The sequence below is a fragment of the Anser anser genome (genome assembly GCF_964211835.1).
Source record: "Anser anser genome assembly, chromosome: W".
Classification (NCBI taxonomy): Eukaryota; Metazoa; Chordata; class Aves; order Anseriformes; family Anatidae; genus Anser; species Anser anser.
Genome location: NC_139731.1, coordinates 13,877,496 through 13,898,695, shown reverse-complemented (window position 1 = coordinate 13,898,695; position 21,200 = coordinate 13,877,496). Strand labels below are relative to the sequence as shown.

The 21,200-nt window shown below is 43.4% G+C and overlaps 1 pseudogene across 1 annotated transcript in view; it reads right to left on the bottom strand.

Moving 5' to 3' along the window:
- Positions 1–2,837: 2,837 nt before the first annotated feature.
- The window catches only part of LOC310888787 (protein unc-13 homolog B-like), a 121,574-nt pseudogene continuing 103,211 nt past the window's right edge, over positions 2,838–21,200 (bottom strand). Inside the window, exons 23-25 of the transcript XR_014589233.1 lie at positions 15,731–15,819; positions 13,846–13,998; positions 2,838–3,356 (exon numbers count right to left, since the gene is read on the bottom strand). The product of XR_014589233.1 is annotated as a protein unc-13 homolog B-like (transcript). The remainder of the gene's footprint in view (positions 3,357–13,845; positions 13,999–15,730; positions 15,820–21,200) is intronic.

The following is a 21,200-nucleotide window of genomic DNA, read 5'->3' as shown; positions in this document are numbered from 1 at the left end:
GGCCTTCAGTTTCCGGCCTGTTTTTGAGATGGTAATGTTTTCTCCCCTTATCTGGCTTGACTTAACATAGTGATTTCCACCTGATCGCTCTAAGGAGTCTGGTTGTCTGCATTTTACGAGGTCACCTGCTGAGCTTTCTTATCACTGTAAGCATATCTCAATACCACATTCCTTCCTTCTAAACAATGTAACACTGCAAAAACAACATTTCTATTCCCACAATTCCCCCCTTTTCTCTTTTTATAATTTGTTGATTTTTGCAAAATTTTTCTCTAAGGTGTAATTTGGTAGATGTCTTCCTCTTCTTCACTTTCTTTGCTTTCCATTTCCTCTAATATCATCATCTTATCTGAGTAGGGTGGTGGATCCATGGTCATTTGTTTCAAAAGTGCAGTTTCAGTAAACCGCTGGACAAGTCCCCTTACACAGGGGATAATGCAACAACCAATGGCTGTCAAAACTCCTGCTACTACGATCAAGGATGTAAATATGGACACTACCATCCCTTTCCATTTACCAAACCAAGATTCCAACCATCCTGTGATGGAAGTGTCTGCTCCTGAGTTTTCTGCCAATTCATTGGCAAGGGTGGTAAGCCCTTGCAATGCTCTAGTTACTGTGCCATCCGGGGCAGTATTGTTAGGGATAAAAGTACAACAACGGTTGCCCAGCATCACGCACACACCTCCTTTCTCCGCAAGAATCATATCTAATGCTATTCTGTTTTCCCAAGCCATTTTGCTGGTGGCATCTAGTTTTTCAGCAATTCCTCTTATCGCATCTCTTGTATAGTTTATGAATCTCTGCTGATTATAATAGATATAATTAATCCAATCCACATTTTTATTAATTGTTACCCACCAGAACAGTGACTCAAACCCTGCAGCAATTTGATTCCTGGCTTTATGTTCATCAGGAACTCCTCTAGGCACCCCTATAGAATCTATGTATACTCTATCATCAAATGATATTCCTAAGCCTCTTTTACTTCTTCTGGGTATTTGTGATGTTTCTCTTTCAAATGCCAGGGTGAAGGGTATAGCTAATTGAACAAGTGCACAAGTGCCTCCCCAGTTAGATGGCAGGGTGGACCATAAGATCCTCCCTCCACAGTACCACCAGAGATCTGCCCTGGGGATCTCAAGTCTTGAGCAGTTTCCCATCAAGTCCTCAGTAGCATTCAAGGTCCTCGTGCACAAGGCAAATTCTCCCAGATGCCGGGTAGCACTCACACCCTGCCGTGAGAGGCAAGCTGTATGGTTACCTATAGCTGTGGAGAATACAGGGGGAACCCTGATATTGCTATCATGCAAGGAAGGGAATAGCAAAGAGAGAGACTTACAGACCTCATTTCCCCAGGCAGTCTTCTCTTGGTACAATGCAATCATACATCGCATCCCTCGGGAGTCCTCGGTCCACCCCAATGGGAAGGGCACTATCTGGGCTATCGGTCGTCCCGAGGCACAAGCATAGCAATTGCTATGGTTGAGACTCTGGACAGTATATTTAACCCATTCTATCCAGGCATTCACATCCCCATACCCTGTTTCAATCTCAAATGTTTGCCTAAGATCTTTTATTTCTTTAACTGTGACAACTGTGACTACAGCTTGCCTCTCACGGCAGGGTGTGAGTGCTACCCGGCATCTGGGAGAATTTGCCTTGTGCACGAGGACCTTGAATGCTACTGAGGACTTGATGGGAAACTGCTCAAGACTTGAGATCCCCAGGGCAGATCTCTGGTGGTACTGTGGAGGGAGGATCTTATGGTCCACCCTGCCATCTAACTGGGGAGGCACTTGTGCACTTGTTCAATTAGCTATACCCTTCACCCTGGCATTTGAAAGAGAAACATCACAAATACCCAGAAGAAGTAAAAGAAGCTTAGGAGTATCATTCGATGATACAGCGTACATAGATTCTATTGGGGTGCCTAGAGGAGTTCCCGATGAACAGGAAGCCAGGAATCAAATTGCTGCAGGGTTTGAGTCACTGTTCTGGTAGGTAACAATCAATAAGAATGTGGATTGGATTAATTATATTTATTATAATCAGCAGAGATTCATAAACAATACAAGGGATGCAATAAGAGGAACTGCTGAACAACTAGATGCCACCAGCAAAATGGCTTGGGAAAACAGAATAGCATTAGATATGATGTTTGCGGAGAAAGGAGGTGTGTGAGGTGTGTGTGTGATACTGGGCAACCATTGTTGCACTTTTATACCCAACAATACTGCCCCGGATGGCATAGTAACTAGAGCATTGCAAGGGTTTACCACCCTTGCCAGTGAATTGGCAGAAAAATCAGGCATGTTTACATCCTTGATCATAGTAGCAGGAGTTTTGACAGCCGTTGGTTGTTGCATTATCCCTGTGTAAGAGGACTAGTACAGTGGTTAATTGAAACTGCACTATTGAAAGAAATGACCATGAAGCCACCATCTTACTCCTCACACCTTACTTACACCTTACTTAGGTGAAAATCACGGTGTTAAGTCAAGTCAGATAAGTGAAGAAACATTACCACTTCAAACAGTAAAAAAGTCAAATGAAATTTGAAATTTAACAGGCCGGCAACTGAAGGCCATGCATTGTCTGTGAAGCATCAGATAGATTGTGAACCTGGATTACCCACTCAGTGGGGAAACAGGGGAGGGTCCTGTCATCGAAAAGTATATAAACTGTGTTTTGGAACCAGTAGGTGTGCTCCTGCTTGTGGGACGCCCGCCATTGCAATCGTGAATAAATTACTACTTCACTGAGATCCTTGCCTGAGCCTAAGTTATTGGATACGGAGTGTTTCTCACATTACGTAACTGTAAGTGGAAGTCGTCAAAATCTTTTCCTGGTCTCTCATATTCATCTTTGTATTCTACACAGGTACTCTCAGAAAAACCTGCGCAGTTGGAGCTCAGCTGGTTACCCTCGGGGCAATGCAAAGGAGAAGAGGCTGCTGCTCCCTGCTCCAGCTTCTAGCTCTGCAGGGCAGGCAGCAGGAGCAGACTGTTTGTACTAAAGCAAAGCGAGTGGAAGGAGCTTGATAATAAATGGGAGACAGATATCTGGCACCAAGGTGCTAGTTTTATGGTTGGTTTTCCAAGCGTTTTAAAATGCACTGGGAAATTGATTTGTCATCAGGACAAGAGCCTGTGCTCATCAGGTCTGTCAAGTTCAGTTTTCAGCTGAGTTATCTGATTCACTAGTGCTCTTTTCCTACTGTTCTATTTAAGACAAATAAAAGCTTCAAATCCATGTCATAATTTTCCCAGGCTTTTAGTGAAACTGTACAGTGCACAGGAGAGGGGCTCTGAAGAGATATTTACTCAATGCTTTCCCCATTAGCTGGTACATGCCTGTAAAAACAAAAAGGGGAAAAACAAACAAACAAACAAAAACACCTTGATGCTTACACAAACCCAAACAATTTACACTCTTGTAACGCCCTAACTCTTCTGGAAATTTTTGGAGTGTCAGTTCACATCATCTGTTTGAACAGTCCCCAGAATTCAGGTAGTAGAGTGCTGTCACACTTGCATAGAGCTTTTTTGCCACATATAAAATCTCATGCACCTGTGCTGCTTTAGTCTTATATGTGAATATGCAAATAAACATTTGAAAATACAACAAGGCTTGCCTGATTTCCATGTGTACGTGCATTTCTAAAAATGCAGTCCAGAGTTAGCAAGGTTAAGCTTTATAGTAACTGAAATGAAGACAAGCTGCTGATGGGGGTTGGCCTTGATATGACCAGTGCAAATGGAAACAGGCAAAGCTTCCAACTCATTCCTGGCAAAAGGCACTTTGTATATTTTAAGAAATTCCAGTAAAGAGAGAATAGGGAGGAAGTAAAAGATAATGGTGAATGTCACTGACTAAGTCTCTTAACGATGAGGCCATCAGGAATGTAAAGAGTTTAGAGGGAACAAAGAAGGGTGATTCAGGAGACGCCTTGCTGTCTCGGGTTGCTTGTTCTCCAGCCGTTAAGCCATGGAAGTTGCTGGGTGTTTGCTGTTGCCAGGCAAAGTTGTTGACCAATGAATAGTTAGTGGAAAAGTACTGCTGTAGAGCGAATGGTATAAGAAGGGAGCCTGTCCTCAATAAGGTAGAAGTTACTGATCCCTAAAAGAAACCCTGGTGTCCGTGTGGTCGTTTCGCTACACGAGAACACAAGAAATTCACAGAAACTCTCAGTTGTCTGCATAAACTTGACGTCATGACCTGGGAGGAGTAACAGGGAAAATTCAGAGCTCATCCTTCGAAAACTGATGTGCACAAAGAGGGCAGAGATGGCTTCTCCTCCAAATGTCAGGTACACTCTGCTGTTTTTCAAAGGGGAAGGGGACACTCACAAGAAAGAGGGGGGTCACAGTTGGAGTCTGTGGTCCAGCTCCCACTCTTCCAGTCTGGCTACAAAGCTTCTCTCTCCCCTTTTCTCCCATGGAAGTGACGTGAAGCATTGCAAGCACAGGAAACAGAGGAAGTGGGGCAATCCTCAAGAGTCACCATGTCACCAGGGAGGACAGCCTGGCTGTGGGAGTGCACAGGGCCATCCCCAGCACAAGTGGCAGATGACAGCTATTCCCCTTGGGAGCCACACTTGAATGGTTTATGTTATGTCACTGTTAACTGTTACGTTGCAGCCTCAAAATGTAGCTGGATAAAAGCATGTGCATCTAACGAGACATCCAACTCCCTAAAGGACTTCTAATAAGCACTACCTTAAATGAGTTGTGTACTGCCCTGAATTATAACTGTGTATGTAAAACGTGTCTGCTGGGCAAGGGAAATATATAGCTATGTAAGAACAACTGCAATAAGTGCACAAGACAGAAAATATCATAGGAAGAGATGAACATCTTTTGAAATTGCACTAATCACTTAAAAGAACGCCCTTAGCCATGAGTTTTCCCTGATCATCCTCCAAGACAGAGTTCACATTCACTGCCATCTTTCTTGCTGCACAATTTGTGCAATGTGATGCTTCAGATTTAGACCTCTCGAACAATATCTCCTTTGTAGCACAAGTCAAACCACAGTTTGCAATTTGAGTGTTGTAAATGACCAGTGAACTAATGATTGATTGACTTATGATGAGGTGGTGTGCACTTAGTAATGCTCATGTCATGCACTGTCACATCATGCAGTGTCAAAACACATCAACATAGCCTTCATGCTAAATGCCAGCTTGCCTGTAAAGAGAGCCCATGCAGAAGGAATTTACAGACACAGGCTCTGTTCCATAAACAAGAGTTATTTTTGTAACAGTTCTTATAATTCATCAGTAGCTAGCACAAGCATCTTTCCTACTGATATCTTGTTATCTTGATCACATAAGGGACTCCCTCTTATAAAAGGGGATACAGAGGAACTGGCCAGGTATGATTCTCTCTACTTTTTTCATTTTGAATAGATATACCAAACTGATCACTGTATCTATGGAAGAAATAAACTACTTTGATGATTAAACCCTGTCCTGGTTTCAGTTAGGACAGAGTTGATTTTCCTCCTAGTAGCTGGTAGGGTGCTATGTTTTGGATTAGGATGAGAAGAGCGCTGATAACATGCTGATGTTTTAATTGCTGCAGAGCAGTGCTTACACCAAGCCAAGGACTTTTCGGCTTCTCGCTCTGTCCTGCCAGCGAGCAGGCTGGGGGTGCAGCAGGAGCTGGGAGGGGACAGACCCAGGACAGCTGACCCAAACTGGCCAAAGGGGTATTCCATACCATCTGATGTCATGCTGAACAATATATAGGGGTGGCTGGCCGGGGTGGGGGGGGGCGGCTGCTCGGGGATAGGCTGGGCATCGGTCAGTGGGTGGTGAGCAATTGCATTGTGCATCACTTGTTTTCTTACACATTATTATTATTAATACTATTATCATTATCACTATTATTATTATTATTGTTATTATTATATTCCTGTCTTAATAAACTGTCTTTATCTCAACTCACAGGCTTCACTTTCCCGTTTCTCTCCCCCATCCCAGAGAGGGAGGGGGGAGGGTGAGCGAACGGCTGTGTGGTGTTTAGCTGCTGGCCGGGTTAAACCACAACAGTCCTTTTGGCGCCCAACGTGGGGCACGAAGGTTTGAGATATCGACAGATTTGACCAGAGTGTGTTAAACTAAAATTGGTGTAAGTATTGGACCTGCTTAATAGTTGCTAGTCACAATGTTGATTGCCTTAATCTCCAGTCTGCTGTGCCTGTTTTCCAAATTGAGTTTTATAGCACGTTACTTTCTGTATGTGCTCCCTGTCGTGCTGTTTATCCTTTCCGGGCCCTGGTTTAAGATCATTATGGTACTGTGCGGTGTAACAATGGCTTATGAAATGATGAGATTTCTGGACATGACTCTAACCTGGTATTTGTACTCAGCACTGACGTCGACTCTATACTTTGGAAACCAAATCTTGGAAACTATTAGCAATTACACCTATTGCCTGTTTTCGTCAGGGAGCCAGTCTGTGGAGGGGACAGGGGAAGATATTTTTTCCTACCTGTTCACTCTCCCTTTCTCCTTCACCACCCTCTTATCCCCTGAGCTAGTTACGATAGTTCTCCAAGATGTTTCTAGAGCAGTGGACACCGCCAGTGTTTTGGACATTCACCCCTGAACAACTGCAAAATCCTAAAAAACTGGTAGAATGCTTGAAAAAAGGGTGTCATGACTCTGGCAGTTCCAAAGTGACACAAATCACTGTAGCATGCTGGGGTCTGGCTTGTGCCTATCGAGTGGTAATTGATGCTACTGTCAACCTAGTGACAGACCCTGCAGCCGCTCCAGCTCCCGCAGCTGCTCCAGCTCCTGCAGCCGCTCCCACTTCTGTGGCTGGGTCAGAGAAACGAGCTGTAGCAGTGCAAGTTGCCCCTGTAGACAAGGTGAAAAAATGGTATAGAGACTCAGGTCGTTTAGAACGCAGACAGTCTTCTGCTAGGTCTAGGTATAGAGAAGACGAGGCTGGGCCATCAAATGTGCAGGAGGATGAAGATGAGGATGAGGATGTCGAAAAATCAACAGTAACTACCTGAACCCTATACCAGCGTGAGCTACGAGATGTGCGAAAAGATTTTGGTCGCTGCATAGGTGAGCAGCTTGTCACCTGGCTGCTCCGGTGCTGGGACACCGGGGCCAATTGTGTGGAATTAGAGGGCAGGGAAGCCAGGCGGCTGGGATCCCTTTCTAGAGACGCAGGCATTGACAAAGCAATTGGAGATGGAGCACGATCTCGCAGCCTCTGGAGGCGTCTCCTGTCAGCTGTGCAGGAAAGGTATCCCTTCAAGGAAGAACTTGTATGTCTACCAGGCAAGTGGACCACTATGGAGAAGGGAATTCAGTACCTGAGGGAATTAGCCATACGGGAGGTGATTTATAAGGACCTAGACGACACACAAATATCCACAGATCCAGATGAAGTCCAGTGTAGACGACCCACGTGGCGGAAGTTTGTACGGAGTGCACCATCATCATATGCCAGCTCATTGGCAATAATAGCCTGGAAAGAGGATGAGGAACCCACAGTGGATGAAGTGGCTAAACAACTCCGGCAGTACGAAGGAAATCTCTCCTCTTCCCTACAGGCCTGCGTCTCGGCTGTGGACAAACTCTCTGAAGAGTTCCACCAACTTAAAGAGAATTTATCTCCCCCCCCACCTGAACGAACCAGTGTCCACCAACTAAAAGAGAATACTTTGGAGAAACTTTCTGAAGAGGTCCACCAACTTGAAGAGAGTTTATTTTCCTCCCCACCTGTACAAACCAGTGTCTCAGCTATTAGGGGTAAACGTTCATCCGTGCAAGGAAGACGATACGGTGGGTACACACCCCGTGCCACCTTGTGGTTTTACCTACGTGACCATGGAGAGGACATGAGAAAATGGGATGGAAAATCTACCTCGACCCTAGAGGCACGGGTATGTGAGTGGCAAAAGAAAACAAGGAAAGGAAAAACAATCGGGAAAAAGGGGTTCTCTGAAAAGTTTGCTGCTCCAACTTCCAGCAGGCAGTCCTTTAAACACAGAAACGAAGATTCTGACCAGGACTAGAGGGGCCCTGCCTCCAGCCAGGGGGGGGAAAGGGACAATCGAGTTTATTGGACTGTGTGGATTCGATGGCCTGGCACGTCAGATGCACAGAAGTATAAGGCTTTAGTAGACACCGGTGCACAGTGTACTCTAATGCCATCAAGCTATAAAGGGCCAGAGCCCATCTGTGTTTATGGAGTCACGGGCGGATCCCAGCAGTTAACTGTATTGGAGGCTGAAGTGAGTCTAACCGGAAATGAGTGGCAAAAGCACCGTATTGTGACTGGCCCGGATGCTCTGTGCATTCTTGGCATAGACTATCTAAGAAGAGGATATTTCAAGGACCCAAAAGGGTTCCGGTGGGCTTTTGGCATAGCTGCCTTAGAGACAGAGGACATTAAACAGTTGTTTACCTTAGCCGGTCTCTCAGAGGACCCTTCTGTTGTGGGGTTGCTGAGGGTTGAAGAACAGCAAGTGCCGATCGCTACCACAACTGTGCACCGGTGGCAATATCGCACCAACCGAGACTCCCTGAGTCCCATCCATAAGCTAATTCGTCAATTGGAGAGCCAAGGAGTGATCAGCAAGACCCATTCACCCTTTAATAGTCCCATATGGCCAGTGCGAAAGTCTAATGGTGAGTGGAGACTAACAGTGGACTATCGTGGCCTGAACGAAGTCACGCCACCGCTGAGTGCTGCAGTGCCGGACATGCTAGAACTCCAGTATGAACTGGAATCAAAGGCAGCCAAGTGGTATGCCACAATTGATATTGCTAATGCATTTTTCTCCATCCCTCTAGCAGCAGAGTGCAGGCCACAGTTTGCTTTCACTTGGAGGGGAGTCCAATATACTTGGAATCGGCTGCCCCAGGGGTGGAAACACAGCCCTACCATTTGCCATGGACTGATCCAGTCTGCGCTGGAGCAGGGGGAAGCTCCTGAACACCTGCAGTACATCGATGGCATCATTGTGTGGGGTGACACTGCAGAGGAAGTTTTTGAGAAAGGGAAGAAAATAGTCCAAATCCTTCTAAAGGCTGGTTTTCCCATAAAACAAAATAAAGTTAAAGGACCTGCACGAGAGATCCAGTTTTTAGGAATGAAATGGCAAGATGGACGTCGTCAAATCCCAATGGATGTGATCAACAAAATAACAGCTATGTCTCCACCAACTAGCAAAAAAGAAACACAAACTTTCCTAGGTGTCGTGGGGTTTTGGAGAATGCATATTCCAAATTACAGTCTGATTGTAAACCCGCTCTACCAAGTAACCCGTAAGAAGAATGCTTTTGAATGGGGCCCTGAGCAACGACAAGCCTTTGAACAAATTAAGCAGGAAATAGTTCATGCAATAGCCCTTGGGCCAGTCCGAACAGGACCAGATGTAAAGAATGTGCTCTACACCGCATCCAGGGAGAATGGTCCCACCTGGAGCCTCTGGCAGAAAGAGCCTGGGGAAACTCGAGGTCGACCCCTGGGGTTTTGGAGTCGGGGATACAGAGGATCTGAAGTCCGCTATACTCCAACGGAAAAGGAGATATTGGCAGCATATGAAGGAGTTCGATCTGCTTCGGAAGTGGTCGGTACTGAAGCGCAGCTCCTCCTGGCACCCCGACTGCCGGTACTAGGCTGGATGTTCAAAGGAAGGGTCCCCTCTACACATCATGCAACTGATGCTACATGGAGCAAGTGGGTTGCACTGATTACTCAGCGGGCTCGAATAGGAAACCCCAGTCATCCAGGAATCTTGGAGGTGATTATGGACTGGCCTGAAGGCAAATATTTTGGGATATCATCAGAGGAGGAGGTGGTCCGTGCTGAAGAAGCCCCACTGTACAACAAGCTACCGGAAAATGAGAAGAAATATGCCTTGTTCACTGATGGGTCCTGTCGTATTGTGGGAAAGCATCGGAGATGGAAAGCTGCTGTATGGAGTCCTACACGACGAGTTGCAGAAGCTGCTGAGGGAGAAGGTGAATCGAGTCAGTTTGCAGAAGTGAAAGCCATTCAGCTGGCTTTAGATATTGCTGAACGAGAAAAGTGGCCAGTTCTCTATCTCTATACTGATTCATGGATGGTAGCAAATGCCCTGTGGGGGTGGTTACAGCAATGGAAGCAGAACAACTGGCAGCACAGGGGCAAACCCATCTGTGCTGCTGCATTGTGGCAAGATATTGCTGCCCGGGTAGAGAACCTGGTTGTAAAGGTACACCATGTAGATGCTCATGTGCCCAAGAATCGGGCTACTGAAGAACATCAAAACAACCAGCAGGTAGATCAGGCTGCTAAGATTGAAGTGGCTCAGGTGGACCTGGACTGGCAACATAAAGGTGAATTATTTATAGCCCGATGGGCCCATGACACCTCAGGCCATCAAGGTAGAGATGCAACATACAGATGGGCTCGTGATCGAGGGGTGGACCTGACCATGGACACTATAGAACAGGTTATTCATGATTGTGAAACATGTGCTGCAATCAAGCATGCCAAACGGTCAAAGCCTCTTTGGTATGGAGGACGATGGCTGAAATATAAATATGGAGAGGCCTGGCAGATTGATTACATCACACTCCCTCAAACCCGCAACGGCAAGCGCCACGTACTTACAATGGTGGAAGCAACCACCGGATGGCTGGAAACATATCCTGTGCCCCATGCCACCGCCCGGAACACTATCCTGGGCCTTGAAAAGCAAGTCCTATGGCGACATGGCACCCCAGAAAGAATTGAGTCAGACAATGGGACTCATTTCCGAAACAACCTTATAGACACTTGGGCCAAAGAACACGGTATTGAGTGGGTGTATCACACCCCCTATCATGCACCAGCCTCCGGGAAAGTTGAACGATACAATGGACTGTTGAAGACTACACTGAAAGCAATGGGTGCTGGGACATTCAAACATTGGGATACGCATTTGGCAAAGGCCACCTGGTTAGTCAATACTAGGGGATCTGCCAACCGAGCTGGACCTGCCCAATCAAACCTGTTACACACTGTAGAAGGGGATAAAGTCCCTGTAGTGCACGTAAGAAACATGCTGGGTAAAACAGTCTGGGCTACTCCTGCCTCAGGAAAAGGCAAATCCATTCGTGGAATTGCTTTTGCTCAGGGACCTGGATACACTTGGTGGGTAATGCAAAAGAATGGGGAGGTCTGGTGTGTACCTCAAGGGGATTTAATACTGGGTGAGAATAGCCCATGAGTTGAATTGTAGTATGTTAATTATTATATAATACTGTATGTCATCACTACCATGGTTGCTATATATCATAGATGAAAATGGTGATTAATTAGAATGCACTGGAAAGAGTGTAACCTGAGCATGACATAAATGGTATGGAATAAGGGGTGGATATCTGTCCTGGTTCCAGTTAGGACAGAGTTAATTTTCCTCCTAGTAGCTGGTAGGGTGCTATGTTTTGGATTAGGATGAGAAGAGCACTGATAACATGCTGATGTTTTAATTGCTGCAGAGCAGTGCTTACACCAAGCCAAGGACTTTTCAGCTTCTCGCTCTGTCCTGCCAGCGAGCAGGCTGGGGGTGCAGCAGGAGCTGGGAGGGGACAGACCCAGGACAGCTGACCCAAACTGGCCAAAGGGGTATTCCATACCATCTGACATCATGCTAAACAATATATAGGGGTGGCTAGCCGGGGTGAGGGGCCGGCTGCTCGGGGATAGGCTGGGCATTGGTCAGCGGGTGGCGAGCAATTGCATTGTGCATCACTTATTTCGTACACATTATTATTAGTAGTACTATTATCATTATTATTATTGTTATTTTCCTGTCTTAATAAACTGTCTTTATCTCAACTCACAGGCTTCACTTTCCCATTTCTCTCCCCCATCCCAGAGAGGGAGGGGGGAGGATGAGCAAACGGCTGTGTGGTGTTTAGCTGCCGGCCAGGTTAAACCACAACAGCAAGGAAAAAGGAGATGTGTGTGGCAGAATCACTGCCCCATCCTCAGCAGTTTCTCATAATAATTGCTTTAAGGGTAAAAAGAAATTTTCCTTTTTCATATAGTACAGTCTCCCTACCTCCTTGGAGTTCTAGTGCTGAAGACCTTTGGATTATTGACATTTCTGATCTCAGTTATTTCTGTTTATTGACCTGGGGATTATGGAAGATATCACTAGGTTATGGTGGTTGGGAATACTCCAAATAAGAGCAGATACCACTCAGCTGGTTCCATTTAAGATACTTCCCGCTGTATGGGGCTTACAGAATATATAGGAAAAATTACAAATACAGAATAATGGTTTCATACCTTCAAGGGTTCATTATAATAATCTTTGTTGAATACCTAAATGAATATTTCCCAGATTGTTATGCAGAAGCTCCTGCAAATGCACAGCCTCTGATAGCTGTAGAAGTCTGTACATGTTCCACCTACAGAACCACCTCAAAGCATTTCTCGGACTCATCTATATATTGTTGCAATGGCATTCACCATCTATCACATGCCATGTGTTTATTCCCTTTTACATAAAGCAAAATGCTTTATCTCCCTATTTATTTCTCCTTTATTATTGTGCAGGCTACCAGGAAGGCCAAGAAACATCAGATTCATCTTCAAATCCCAACAATCATTTCCAATGGCATTTACTAACTACAGTGGGAGAGTTATAAAACAGGAACTCTGCAGCCAGTAGCAGTGCACAGATGATAGCCAGTTCTTCTACACTGTGTAACATCTTCTCCTAGATTTCTTACAGTTAGCAAATGAGCAAAACTCAAAAGGGACAAGACTGATACGGGTAAGATGCAGGAGGCAAAAAAAATTAATTTCCTTCTGTAAAGGAGGAAAGAAAATACTCCAGGCTTGCATTATTATCAAAATGACTTGCTCCATGGTTATATGAAAAACCTGTAGCATCCCAGGTTCACACTGATACAAAGGAAGGTGGCTTCTGAGGATTAGTGAAGGCATGCATGGAAAATGCTCAAATGAGAGGGCTCCTAGATGTAATGATTGCTGCAGAGAGTCACTACATAGTGACTGAAAAGAAAGATGGGATGATCAATAAAAAACAACAAAAGAAGTTTATTTTTTAAGCTTCGCATCTCTCACAGCATTTTTTTTAAATTATGAAAGTCTTTGGCCACACCTTTCAAAATAAAGAACTGCTGTGCATCAATAAGAATTTTAACTTCCACAGAGATTAAAAACTATTTCTCTTAGTAGGTCAAGGCTTAGCTGAAAAGAATTATGTGCAATTAGCAACAGAAAGTCCCTGAACAGCTGAATCATGCTGCATAATGTTAATGGCAACAGTTAATTAAAGCAATGGATCTGCAGTTCACCTAAGCCAAGCTGGACTTGCAGAAAACTCATGTACATCACCTAGTTCAGAAGTTTATTTTCTAGTCAGAACAACACCGGGTATGGCTAGAACACACACTCTTGATATGACTGCGATACTGAGCAGTGCATGTATCAAGTATGCAAGTATGTTTTGCAGTATGTTTCCTAATTGGCTACAGTACAATTTGTATAGGAGAAAATCACAGATTGAATATTTAGAGTTTACCGTGTGCCTCAGCCTTTTCCACTACCTGATCAGCAGCATATTTGCTGATTGCTATAACTGCCAGAGGGAGAGAGGGAACAGAGTGAGTTCTGGCACTGCATGAAGGTTGAAGAAATGATATGCAGCTTGAGAAAAATGCAGATATTAGAAGAAAAGCCATGAGAATTCACAGGGTGGACATCTCAAGAACTACCCAAGAACATGGAGCTATTTTTCCTTTCCCCCATCCTGTTCCCAATCTGATGCACTGTATGCATAATGTGTATCTGAGTACTTCCTTACTTTCCATCCAGGAAATCCATCAGTGGCCTCAGGACATTATCTGCATCTTGTGCAACTGTGTTTCTGGCATTATCGGCAACATTTCCTGTCCCTTTCACTTGGCAGATGATATCAGACATCTGCTTGACACATTCATCAATATGAGTTTGAAAGCTGGGCAGGTAAGAGAAGCAAAAACAAGATTATCAGTGGCAGAGATATCAGCTCTCTTACATAATGTAAAAACACTACAAGTCCATGAACTATGCACTCAGTTACACACTCTTCCTCCCTGAAGTTTTCTGCTTACTATATTTGTTACCAAGAGGCATGCTATCCAGTTCCTTATGCACATCATCCACAGACAGCCTACCACCTCTGAACAAAAGACACAATCACACTTGAGAGCAATTTGTTCGTTCAGCTTGCAAAAAGAAATGATCCTTTCCAGATTTTGAGAAATGCCATTATTTTTAGCAGAGATGAGTTTGCAACAATCAGTTGTGGCTACAACAACAGCAGTTTAAGCAAAGACATAAGCCACAAAGAAAATAGTACCAACAATCTCCTGTACTGCTGACAGTCCCTATTCTGTTACAGGCTAATCTCACCCCATAGTTCTTCCAAATACTGCATCAGTTCCGTGACCCTGCTTCAAGATGCTCTAAACCCCCAGCCAGGGGATAAAAAATAAACAGAATCTCTTCAAAGGTTAAAATTAATGCAAGGTAAAATTGTCCCCAATTATGAAAAATGGTAAATCAGTTACTGTGGCAACAGGTTCACCTAAAAGCGAGCCTGATGTAGACATACAGCTTGACAGGTGCCCTTGGCAGCAGCAAGTTAAAAACCAGCCTCACTTATGCTGACAAACAGGGCACCTTGCTCCACAACTCCTGAAGGAAATTACTAATTATTATCTAATTATCTAATTATGAATCTTATCAATTTGGCTCAGTTACAGTTGGAATCTCTCAATTTCTTCATATACCATCCACTGGCAATGGGAACACCCCACTAGCTCTGTGTGCTGAAATCCAGATAAATGCTGACAAATCCCACCAGGATTTTTGGTCTTAAGTACTGAAAATCTGTGGACTGTAAGAGGCCAAGTTGGTACAATTTGCTTTATTCTCCTCACCCATGCTTCAACTACATGCCTGCATTAATCTTGTTATAAAGCACACCATGAAATGAATGGTGTTTATCATGAGAAGTGGTTGGTTTTGGAAATCAGTTTGGAACCCTGTATTTCTAGATTTTGTTTAATTGACATATTTTATAATAAATTTTGTAGTGAACTATAAAGTCAAACACATTTTTATACTCAGGTAAATTGTATCATGATTGAAAATAAAATTTAATTGCCATCTGTGACTGGCAATTCTTTAAAGAGCTCCTCCCTCAAAACACTAGAAAACACCATCCATTGCATCATCAGAACAAGTCAATCTCAAATTCTAAACCCATTTCCCTTGTATTCCAATACTCATTTAACAATCAGAAATCAGTCAACTGTTTCATACATTTAGAGCAGAACATTTAAACACAAATGTTATTTTATAAATGCTAAGCTGGAAACTGCTTTCCAAGCAATAAAGGAGCAGGCAATTCTGTTACTGACAAGCACTACTTACAGAAAAAAAAAAATCCATATAATTCAAATACATTTTACAGTTGAGGGTTCTCCCTGTTACATTTCTAAGCAGAGCAATACAGAAAAGATAGACTTCTATAAACATTTCTCACTTCTTTATATGGTCTCAGTATTTGAAAGACCATGAATTTAGGACAAAAAAAAAATACAATGCAGTTGTTACAAGTTTATTTTCTCTTCTTGATCTGACTGAATGAGATTAGACAAAAGAAAGGAATGCTTCAAAAACAGGGACCTCATTATACTCACCTGTTACCAAACACTGCACTCAGCTCATCCAAAACATTGTTCAACTTCACCTGCAGCTCTTTGAGATGGTCACTTGCTTCTGCATCCAACTGTGGATGAAATAAGAGCACTTAGCTTGAACTCAGAGGGCAGTCTGGTCTTCACACTGCTCTTGTTCACTGTTGAGGCCACTCTTAATAAGAGCAGGTGAACCATCAACAATGGACTTTGTCAGCTGGGATCCTCTCCTGCTGGGATCCTCTCACTGTCTCCTGCTGTTACAGAAGCTATGAAATCATCAAAAGATACTTGCCCAAACAGCAGCAAGAGGTTACCCCAGGCTCCAATACCCTCATAGTCCTCTTACTGATATTTGCAAAGTTAAGAAAGAAATTGAATGTGAACTCCCCATGGCCAACAGTATAAGCAGGCTGAGAAATCAGCAAATACTGCGTGTTACCTTGGGCTCATGTGTCATTTCATCGCTAAGTCTAGAAGGAGACAGGACTGACTTTTTAGAATGGATGTTATTTACTTGTGCGCTTCTCTGTGCATGGTCTTGAAAGATGACCTTCCACCCTGCTGTCAGTATTCAAACATAAGATTGACCCAGCCACTGCTCTCAGAAGACTGGACCCAGCTATTCTGAAAACGCGGCCACAATATAATAGCAAGAACTGTTGTGCACTGATCACTTTTGGAAAGCATTGTCTCAGCTTTGGGTATTGAGCACAAGCAGCTCTATTTTCACACTGATCTGGACAGCTTTTTCAATGCAACTATTCAGAGAAGACTTGAAAAGAAAAAAATTAAAAGTGCCCCAAGCACTAAATGGATGCTGCTGACATCTTGGTATATGCTGTAAGAAAAGTGCTTGCTCCAGTATTACCAGCCCAAAGCCATCTATTTTTGCATTCAGCAGTGCCCTTCACTCCCGCTGTAGTCATCCCTCCAGCCTCAAAAGAGCCAATCGTGAGGAACCCACCTCTGTGTACACATAACACCTCATGTTGAATGCTTAGGGATCATTTGCTTTGAAAAAGTAACTTGGAAGACATGTTTCTTTGCAGGCAAACTTCTTGTAAAACAAAAACCTTCCAGAAATGTTTGCATTCAGCATTCAGAATTTCAGCCTTACCTCTAAGGCAAAGTACCTATTTACCAATGTAATGGGCTAAATGGTTAACAAACAGTTCAGATTTTTACATTATGTCTACACATACACCTATACAGGATTTGACCATGACAGGAGCACCCACTACTGTACTCAGCGCTGAAGCCCTCTTTATATTCCTCACCATCTGTTAGAGAAAGCCAAGCCTTAGGGGATTTGAAATTTGATCTTTTCATTTTCCTTTGGAAGCTGTTGTGGAAAACTGACTCTCTATTAGGCACTTGAAACTGTGCTAATGAAACTCCTGGATCATTTAAAAAATAGGGGGAAAATAAGCAAATGATGATTACTTAAGCCTTATAACTTCAGGCATTGCTAGCTGTAGCTGTTTTTCTTTATTAAAGTGAATTCATATTCCTATTACCTTTAGAACTCACTACAAAAGCAGAGGAAAGCTAACAATGCCAATCAGCAGTCATTCTATCCAAACTTGTAGGTAACAAAAACTAAAACAGCCTCTGTTGGTGGTGGTTTGTCTTGCCCCTACATTTTCCTTCCCTTCTCATACTATGTGAAGGGATGAGTCACAAGTTGCCTGGTTCGCTATCTGTAATTAAAAGTGCTGAACAGTCTTCTTGTTTTGGCCATTTCTGGTAGGTTTGAGGCAGAACCAGTTTAGGATCCATCCAAACATTTCAAGGAACTGCTTTTCCAGTTGAGGAGAAAACCCAACAAAATGGAACAAAACAACAACAACAAAAAGAAATTGGCACAAGATATCTATTCCTCTCTATTTACTTCTTTATAAGCTACCAGAGGCATGTGTTACAAGGTTTGGATGTTTGAGGTCAGAATCAACAGCTGATTGCTCTGGTTCATGAACCATGCAATTAATGACTTGTTCTACCACGAGGTGACATGGACAGCTCACTAACAACCTCTGAGCTTCTCCTTGCTATTATACTATTATATGCTATTATACTTGCTGATTGCAACAAGTGATTGCAACAAGTGCAACAAGTGCTCTTGGGAGCAGAAGAAAGGCTGATTGCCAGGGCTGGGACTGCAAGAAGGGACAACTGGAGCGATACTTTGCCAAGGGGATGAGCCCCATCATCTGTGGCAAGGAGCTGTTCCTCCTCCAGCACATCAACCCATAGTTCTCTGGGTGCAACTGGCAAGACAGTCACCCAGGTTTAACTTCAACGTGCCCAGCCTTATCCTCATGAAGAAAAGTCCCAGTAGCAAGCATTCTGGTTCAGTAATCACCAAGTTCTCTGCCATTCTAGAATGGTTGTTTTCTTCTGAGCAACTGCTACCACAAAAGAAGAAAGAAACTGCATAGTATGTTACTGATTGCTAATGCTGTCTAACATACATAAATTACAGAGTCCCTATAACACACTGTATGACTGCAAGCTGTTCTTTGCCAATGTGGTGAAGCACTGATAACAACACTTAAATGAAACTAGTCTATTTTGTTGCTTAGCCAATGAATTCCTAGTCTATCAGCTACCACTGATAGCAGGAAATGCTACTTGGACTGCATGATAAAGCTTACAGGTAGCATAAAGCAGTATTATGCAGCTGGGTCACTGACATACGTCATGGCCAGACCATTTCTATTGGGTACTAGAGCTCAGCAGGCTTATGATCTCCATTCCGTGGGTGTATTAGAGATGATTCAGAGGAAGAAAGCTAATGAAAAGTTCCCTGTGCAAAGCGTGGGACAGCACCAACAGTGAGGTGGCTTCTGATCCCTGAGCAAATGCTCCAATTCCAGTGGAAATAAAGGCTGACACTTCCATAATTCTATGTTTGAGACTAAATGTATGGTACAAAAGACTGAGGTGCACATAAAACAGGGAAGCAGTAACTATATCTACATTTAAGGGAACAAAGCAGGGTCTGTTGATTTCCTGTGACGATTTGGGATTTGGCACTTCACAGAAACTAGGCCTCAAAGTCTCATCCAAGCACGTCCAAAGCTGGAACATCGTGCTCTCTGCCAGTTTGAAATGTGGCATTTACACTGTTATGAACTTAATTTTAGGCTGATCTTCATCTCATGGATGAAGCGGAACCCACGACCCTAAGAATTTGCTGTGATGGGTTTCCAAGTTCTCCAAGAGATGTCATTCGTTCTTCCTTGGTTTCTACACAGCGATAAAGTGTGAGCAACCAGAACTGGTAGGCTCTTCTGTAGCTGGAGAAACACATCTCTCTCCTTCCAGAAGGTTCAGGAAGTTAATCAATTCACATCTTAAAGCCAGAGAACCTGTGAAATTATCAGGTTGCTGATATCAGCAACCTGAGAATCTTGCCCCATGCTCTTGTAAAAACCAGAGAAGCTTTATACAAGTTACTGGGTTCATCTGGCTCCTGTTTGAGGTTGCTGGTTTTTGTTCTGCCTCTCCAACTAGCAAGTGGGAGCTCCTCTCTGCAGAGGTAACTGGAGGGCAGTGAGCTCAGACTAAGGGGACTTGTTGCACTGAATTTTCATGCATCTTTCCACCTTCCTGAAGTGCTCAAGAGTTAAGAAACCTGGAAAGCTGAATCCAGGCAAGCTTTTCAAACACTAGAGTGGCCTTAGCTATAGCATATGGGAGGCTAATGAGGAGCAATCAGCAGATGCCACAAATCCTTTGAGAACATTCTTATCAAGTCTTGGCTGTTTTTAAGTTCTCCTGTAATTTATTATTCAGTTAGCTAATTTAGGATTTAAAATGTGGGCTAACCCTGGCTAAACATTAAGAAGAGAGTTTCCTAAAGCATTAATTGTACAGCTTAGCTTGTAACTGAAGGCATGAAAATTATATGATCACAATCTGCCGCTACTCAATAGCTAATTCTCTGGGTTCCCTAGGCAGCTCTTTTCTCCAATATTCACCCTGAACACTTGACTTCAAGGCAAAAAAGTGCAGAAATGTTTTAAGCTAGGCTTCCACAGCACAACTGCTTTTAATTTCACTGGTATGAGTTCATAACTCTCAAAAAACTGAGCAAAATATTGGGCTACAGCAAGCAGTTTCTCACAAGCAAAATGAGAAAGGCTTATTCTGGTGTCAGGGACAGCACACAGAGCAGACAAATCTGCAGGAAAACTGCAGAGGTGGATAGAAAATGCAGGTGACATTAGATTTCAGTAATATATGAATAAATAAATGGGACCATGGTCAAGCAAATAATAGAAATTAATCTATGTAGCCCATTTTAGTAAAAAGCAACCCAGTTTCAAAAGGTATGTATGTACCCAGTTTCTGTCCAGCACTCATCCCTGACTCCACTGCCCATTATGCTTTTAAAGCCAATTATCACTCCATAGATTCTGCCTTTCCAAAACCTGCTTCAGGAATGTATGAGAATGCTTCTGAGCCACGCTGAAGCTGTTTTGATCCTGTGAGATCAACACATGTCAGATAGGAAATGAAAGTATTAATTATAAATCCTAAAAGTAATTAAGATATTTCTTCGTATGAACTAAAAATATATGTATACATTCCTTGGGATCTCAAGCACAGAGCCAAGAGAATCAGTCCGCAGAGCGCTAAGGCCCTGATGTCCTGACCTTACTGACTAGTAATGTTCATGGACCACAAGACGTCACACATTAAACCCAGAGATACTGCACAATTTTTGCCTTTTTTTTTTTTAACCTTCTGTGTACTACATCTTAAAAAAGAATGAGAGAAGTGGAGCAGAAGTAACACTCCTCATTTGGGGTGCAGAAGAAAGGCACTATATCCAGGAGCCAAATTCCATGAAATAGTACTGGGCAAGCACTTCTGTTTTATGTTACAGCATTACACTGCAGGGTGACGATGGGTGAGCCCTAGCTGTAGAAGCAAGAAAATGAGAGTTTTTTGGACTCACTGGCAAAAAGCCCTAGGTAGCAGAAGTATTTAAAAGCTTTCCAAAGGTGTGCAGTGCTAGTGTCCTGTAGAAGAAGATGGATCTGTGAATCAGAAGCAGATGAAGCCACAAGCAGCAATAACTGACAGCAATCCCCAAGTTCTGGCTTCCCGCATGGTACACCTAACATACCCATTGTAGGAACAACAGAATATTTGGTACCTAGTTCTTAACAACACCTCTGAGAACACAAAAAGGTGAACAGTTCAAGACAACCAGGGCATACCATTACACTATTTTCTTAATCCCCCAAGGAAGCAGTCCCTTTTTGGACAGAGCAGTCAGGACAATGTTTACATTTGTGCAAGCTGTGTGATATATAGATAAATATCTATCAAATCTGTCACAGAAAGTAAACTGCCCCTCTTGAAGGAGGATAAAACTCATAGATGCATTTCCAGCAGCATATTTTTTAAGCGTTCCATTTTCAAAGCAGTTGTCTCACCAGTTGACACTCACTAGGAC